The following is a 7,766-nucleotide window of genomic DNA, read 5'->3' on the forward strand; positions in this document are numbered from 1 at the left end:
GGTTAGCATGTCACTGGCATGAGGAGGTTGTGCCCGACAGCGCTAGCCGGACGTCCTTGATGCCTCGTCACGTGCCGATTGTCACGGACCGTCTGGTCCCTACGGTACACTACTATTTTTGTTCCTTTGCATGGGCTAATGGAAAGTGGAAAGTGGGAAGAAATGAAAAAGAGAAAAAGTAATTAAAAGAACAGTGCAGTAGTTTAGATGGAGGAAGATGTTAAATGGAGGAAGATGTTAAAGTATAAAGAGAAAAAGAGACCAAGAGAAGGGAACGAGTGGGAGAATGACCTTGCTTAACAAAACTATACAAAAATGCAAAAGAAAACAATAATATATAGTAATAAAATTTGACATGTTACGTAATAAATTATATTGTTAAAATGAAGTTGATATGAAGTGTTCGTTATGAACACATCAATTAGGCTATATTTTATTATATTTTTTTTATCTTTTTATTATTAAAATAAAAATAAGTAAAAATCAATAATCATACATAACAATAACAATAAAAACAAGTATTCTTTGGAAAAAAGAAAGAAAAAAAAAACTCTTTTTTCATTCATTTAGTGTCCCTTTCTCTTCTTTTCTTTTCCGTCCCTTTTTATGTGTCTCATCTCTATAAAACATAGAATTAATCCTAGTAGAGTTAATTCATATAGATATGATTGCACCAGGATGGTGTTTGAAGTCAACTTATCAGGCATTTAACTAATTTCTCCTTAGGGAAAAAAAAATTGAAATAAACTTCGGAGTTTTTGTAAAATATATGTTTTATATAATTTTTCTAAATTAGATTATTGTAAAAGATGTTATATGATTTGTGAAGATGTGTTACTAATTTATGTTTGAAACAATTAATTTGCATGCAAACATAACGAATAGGAAAAACGGTTGATTCATGAATTAAGTTATAATCATACGTTGTATCAAACTTATAATCCAAATTAATTTCTAAAGATTATCAGAACTGACTACAGTAAATAAGTTACGAAAATTCTGCTATAAATACAATGTTCTAAACCATTTCAAAGCCATCATCAAATTTTCCAATTCATGTGAAAAGCTTGGCCTTTGAAACAATGACTACATTCCAGAATTTTTGTGTGATAATGGTAGTTACAGTTAGCCTGGGTTTAATGGTGAAAACAGGAGTTTCAAGGGAGATTCCGGAAGCATCAGCTAGAATTTCTGATGAAGAAAATGATGCAGAAAGGCCATTGTCATCATACGAACAATATTTAGAACATTGTGCTGCTAAGTTATACCCAAATTGTGGTTCGAATATTTTCTCAGCTATATTTTTTGGCAACGAAACCGTTACTTGTGATTGCTGTGAGAAGCTTGTGAATGATGTAGGAAAACGCTGCCACGATGATATGACAAAATTCATTTTGCAAAGGCCAGATTATAAGACAAAGAAGAATCAGATCCTTTGTAGAAGTGATAGTGTTTGGAATGATTGTCTTTCTCTTGAAAACCCTCCTCTTCAACCCATTGGAGCATCCTTTTCTGATTCCGTTAGTCTTGAATCAGAGTTATTTATGTGAAATATTGTAATATGTTCTACCATATATAATATTAATTTATAATGCAATGCCTAATTCGTCTTCTTAATTAAGAAAAACCATAGTAACATTAATTAACAATTGTTATTGATTTAAACCTTATGATAGACATTATTTTCTTTTTAATTTATAATGGAGTTTGTCCAGTATTGGTATGTGTAAAAAAAAAAAGACATATATGTATGTATGTATATCTACTCTTCTATATGTATATACTCTTCTATGTGCAGATTATCTATGTCAAACATCTATCTATTTTACTATATGCAAATCAATCAGAAGTGAACGTTAGAGGCAAAAACGAAAATCACAAAATGTTCTTTCCATCAAAACTTGTGCCAAAAAGTTCGTATAACCTAAGGCAGAAAAACATATTTACTTTCATAATAAGTTGACTTTAACGTATGTCTACTATTACGATAAGACTAAGACGATCTGAAGATCGAAACAAGTACTATCCAATAGATATTTTCTTGAAACCTATAAATGGATGATTTTTAAAGAGAAGAACAAGAAAATAAACACACAAACAAAAACAACTATCTGAAAAGAAAAAAAGCTCAAATGAAAAACAAATATTCTCAAGCTTGATAGAATTCATAAACTTATTACATTATTACTAATGTAAAAAGAAAATTCTAAAAGTCTGTTAAATTGAATTATATTGTATTCATATTCTTTATGCAAGAGTAATAATCTAAATTAAGTTTAATAAAGTTTTATTAGGTATATTTTCTTCGATACTTTTAACGCTAAGAAAAAAAAGTTTAACCATCTGAAATTTTAAACTTTTTTTTTCATCAACACTTTACATCTTACTATTAAATATCACCATTACGTGATTAATCACGCCTTGCCTAAAGTAATTTCATAAATAATGTTGGGTTTATGCTTTTAGTGTTTCATTTAACCTAAGAAATAGTTTTTAGTCCCTTTATTAATCTGTCAGACCCTATTTTTTTCATTAAATTAACCTTTTGTCTCATTAAATTGTTAATCATTAAATGTTACTTTTTTGTCTTTAAATAATTAAAAGAGATCATCCATTCCTTTCTCTTTATTGATATTTTCAAATCCTACACCCCCCTTTTCTTCTCTCTTCTCTGAGTGCTTCTCCTCTTCTCCTTTGGGCTTTTTGACCCCCATAGACAAATTTGCTTCATATATTACCAAAATGGGCAAAAGGGGAAGTCGTCTGGGGCAGAACGACTTCATAAGAAGAAGTCGTGCCCCCCTGCATGACTTCACATTGTTCACATGAACAGTGGTGAAGTCGTGCACCCCTAAAACGATTTCTGGGCTCTGTAATCGATTACCAGGAGCTGTAATCGATTATAGCTTGTTAAAATCGTGCCCCCCTGCACGACTTCAGCATTATAGGCAAAAATGGGCCTGGTAATCGATTACAGACCCCTTGTAATCGATTACCAGGTGTTTTTTAAGTGGTAACAACCCCTGTAATCGCTTACCAGGGTGTGTAATATTGAAAAATGGCCCTGGTAATCAATTACAGACCCCTTGTAATCGATTACCAGAGTTATTTGATTGTTGAAAATCATTTTTATGAGGTATTATTGAAGTTTTGATTATGTTTTTTGTGTTAGACAAATAAGATATTGTGGTCTTTACAATTTAATTAATAAAAGAAGGAAATTAAAATGTAAGACAATTTGATATGAAATATTAAAAGTAGTAGATTTATTATTGATTGGATTACAAAATTAACTAGTGACGAAACGGACAATTTCCCCTATGATGACCTTGGTTGCGACAGTAAGAGCATTTTTTGGGCTGATCCGGAGTGGATTCATCCATCTCATTAGGAATCCTTTTTGTAGACGGTCTTCCGGATGCCTTGCGCCGCGTATGAGGATCTGGTATGAAGTTTGGACCTGTATACGTAGACCAATAATCTTCATTTTGGATTGGGTGAAATTGTACTTCGTATGCCTTGTAAATGTTATTAAGGCCATACACTGGATCGATTACTTGGGTTAGTGGTATATGCGAACTTGCACAAACTGCAATGACATGATGACATGGGAGACGAGTAGCTTGGAAGTGACCACAATCACACCACCATTCATTTAGTCTGACCTTATAGGAAATTGGATGTGGGCGATATTGGTGAGGTGTTGATATTTCTTGAACATCAAATTCTGAATTTTCACGGTTGTAGCGATGAACATGACAATATGCTGATTGTTGTTGATTTTTCCTAATAATGTCAGCGATTTCTTCAGGAAATTGGTGGCCTGCTTGTAGCATGTACTGTGCTTTTAGTCCTCGTTCAAGAAACCACGATTGTGTCCTCTCAAATGTTGTTTTGATGAGTGCACAAATTGGTAATGAACGTGCTCCCTTTAAAACTGAGTTCATGCACTCAGCAAGATTAGTGGTCATATGTNCATATCTTCTCCCTCCATCAAAAGCCTGAGACCATTTATTTAACGGAATTTTATCTATCCAAGCAACTTGTTGTGGGTAATGGTGTCTTAGTGCAGTAAGCTTTGCCGTAANAGTAGGTTGCTTGACCTCATAAGCTGTAAGGATGTAGTAATTTTGTACAGTTATGTTAACTGGATATAAACAGTAAATTTGTAGGAAAAAAATTTAGTAGTACCTAAATTGATGAATTGCTTTTTGAGGTCGTTATTTTTGAATTTGTTGTTGAAGTTGGAGGCTAAATGACGTATGCAATAAACAGAGTTCAAACCATCTTCCTCCCAACCAACTTCTTCTGATCTTAAGGCGGATAAGATACCCTTTCCTCTGTCAGTGATGATGCAAATATTTGGTTGAGGGCAAAGATGTTCTCGAATTAGTTGAAAGAACCATATCATGGCCTCCTTTGTCTCACCTTCAACAATTGCAAATGCCACAGGAAAAAGATTTCTATTGCCATCCTGACTCATGGCGGTGAGCAACGTTGCATGATATTTGCCTGTTAGAAACGTCCCATCGACTTGGAGGATGGGTTTACAATATTTGAAACCTTGGATGCAAGGACCGAAAGACCAAAAAACTCTTTCCATAATATAGCAATTATCGTTATGTTTGTCCATCAATGTCCACTGGAGAACCGGTGCACTGTAATATTGTACCAGGGTTTGCTTCCTTCACCGCATGCAACCACCTGGGTAGATGGTTATAAGACTCTTCCCAATCACCAAACTCCATAGCAAGAGCCTTTTGCTTTGCGATCCAAGCTTTTCTGTATGACACGGAATATCCGAATCGAGCTTTAATATCTGCAATCAAACTTTTTATGCGAATGGAGGGGTTTGTGCGGACAGAATTTGATACAATTGAGGCAATGTGAGTACTATCAAGATTTGAATGATCTTGAGATAGTATGTTTGAGAAACAGGTATGTTGGCCATCAATATTTTTGATTTCCCAATATTTACGGACTTTGCTATAGGCTGCCCTCAATCGCCATTGACAGCCGTTGTGGTATTCTAGACATCGAATAACATAGATGTTAGGCTTCGATTCAACAACGCTGTATTTGTAACCGTTGGTGATGTGATATTGTTTGATAGCAGCAACGGTTTGTTCCTTTGATTCGAATTGCATACGCTCATGCAGTTCTGGAATCACTTGTTGAGATGACGGTGTCATTTCATCGTCATGACCGTGTTCATCGCGAAGTAAATTATCCATTTCATCATCTGTGCTGAAATCATCAACATTATCTGGTATCAAAGGTTGTTCTTCATCAATGTTTTCTGATGACGAAGATGCTTTGAAGTTTGACGATGCCATTACGTAATGGTGTTTAAGGAGAAGATGGAATGGCAATGAAATATGTTGAAAAATGAAAGATGGATTGGTTTGAAAAATGAAGGCAACGTAGTCAAGATGGAATGACAAAGTATTGAAGAACGAATGGTCTGAAGATGAAATATATTAGCATTGCAAATAGGCAAGTACTAGTTTTCCTTGGAACCATGAGCTATGTTTAGCTTTGCATGCATGGTTGCAGGCATGCGTATGTTTGGCAGTGATATTTCATTTCTACACAGAATGAATTTGATATGAGCAAGGTTCTGTTTGTTGATGTGTACAAGTAATGTAATATATAATTTATCATATATCATTTAACCAAATAATTTATTGATATTAGTAAACAAAGTCAGAAAAAATGATTTAGAACTTGTATAAATTATATATGATCATTTTGATTGTAAACATAATTTTTTGCAATTTTATATGAATGAAAAGTCGTGCACCCCCACAACTTCACTTTTTTCATTTTATTTTTAATTTAAATCATCTTAATTTATAAAAATATATTTTAAATTAATAAAAATAACTTTATAAGGTTAAAAAAATATTGGAAAANAATTAATTNACCCATTTCAAATTTATTTTTGTATAAAAATAATTTTGTGATTAGGAGAATGTTTTCTTCAATTTATTTTGAAATGCAACCCTATTTTTAGAAGTGATTAAATCATAAATAATTGGAAATCAAAATTTTTAAATAAGAACAAATAAATTATGAGTGTTTTACATGTTGTATAATTTTGAAAATAATTTTTTTGATTGTAAACATAATATTTTTCAATTCTTTTTATTATAATCATTTATTTATAAATAAAAATGATTTAAATGGAATAAAAAATGAAAAAAAGTGAAGTTGGAGGGGAGGTGCACGTTCACTTTTTTCATTTTTTATTCCATTTAAATCATTTTTATTTATAAATATACGATTTTAATAAAAAAAATGAAAAAAAATTCTAAATTATTTTATATTTATTATAAGTATTTTTCTATAATAAAAAAAATTAATATAACATTTAATGTATTCTATATTATTCTATATAATTTGTGTGAAAGTTAAATATTTAATTAAGTGTGTGTAGTACTTTTTAAGTGTCCTATTCATTTGCCATGCCTCTGTCATATTAATGAGTCTGTAGCCCCTGCAAAAGCTAAATTATTTGACCACTTTTATTATTCCCAACTACATTATTCATGGCATTTCAATAATGGCAAACCAACACGTGAAAGAATTTGGTGCATAAATTGGTGTGGGAGGAAGCTTTGCATTTGCACCACCAGAAGCATTATCTTCCAAGACAAAGAATTGCATTCCTCTCCTTTGATTGAGTTGCATATTTTTTTGTTACGCCCAACAAATATTCTTTATGGCTTTTACACGTCATCTTCCCATTGATATGTCACTTTTGCGTCTTCAAGACAAGCATGTTGTTAAGGCTATTTGGGAAGGAACTGAAAGAGTTCTTCGACCGAGAAGACATGCATTATGGATAGCGAAGCATGTTGATGAACTTGATGAAAGAGTGATCAACATACTAGAACCAGCCGGATTTAACCATATTTTGAAACTGTCAAATATGGATATAAATCACATCATGGTGACTGCTTTAGTGGAAAGGTGGAGAATTGAGACTCATACTTTCCACTTGCCTCTTGGGGAAAGTACAGTAACATTGGAAGATGTTGCATTGCAACTAGGGCATTCGATTGAAGGTCATGTTGTCACTGGCATAAGCAGTGGACCTCTCTCATTATTTTGTGAGCAACTGCTAGGACATGTGCCTCCAGAAAATACTATCCGAGGCAATAGAATAAAATTGTCATGGCTAAATAATACATTTCGGCAGTTACCTCATGACGCCCCGGATGAGGTTGTGGAACAATACGCTAGAGCATACATGTTGATGCTAATTGGCAGCATACTCATGCCAGATAGTTCTGCAAGCATGGTACATTTGATGTATCTACCACTTTTAGCTGACTTGCAGATGGTGGGAAACTATAGCTGGGCATCTGCAGTTCTTTCCTGCTTATATCGTGCTCTTGATCATGGTACAAGAGTTGATCAAGACAATATCGGCGGGTGCATGATATTGTTACAGTGCTGGGCATGGGAAAGAATAACATGTATTGCTCCGCAAATACATGAGGTCAAGCAGGCCGACATTGATGGCGGTAATGTTTTTCCTCTGATGAAAAGATGGTGTCGTACAACTCAATCAATATTTCACAACACCACAACTTTACAACAATATCGTCAGAAATTGGATGACCTTACACCAAAACAGGTAATCTACATTTCAATATTTCGACCGAAATATAGTATAAATTATTTTCTAACCAATTATTAAAATATTTCAGTTCCTATGGACTCCCTACCGACGTGATGAAATTCGTGACATCATTCCA

The 7,766-nt window shown here is 33.3% G+C and overlaps 1 pseudogene; it reads right to left on the bottom strand.

Annotated features, from left to right (window-relative positions):
* Nucleotides 1–4,054: 4,054 nt before the first annotated feature.
* Nucleotides 4,055–5,336, bottom strand: LOC106763642 (annotated as a pseudogene).
* Between the last annotated feature and the right edge of the window lie 2,430 nt (nt 5,337–7,766).

Source organism: Vigna radiata, chromosome 6, assembly GCF_000741045.1.
Source record: "Vigna radiata var. radiata cultivar VC1973A chromosome 6, Vradiata_ver6, whole genome shotgun sequence".
In the NCBI taxonomy this organism is placed as follows: Eukaryota; Viridiplantae; Streptophyta; class Magnoliopsida; order Fabales; family Fabaceae; genus Vigna; species Vigna radiata.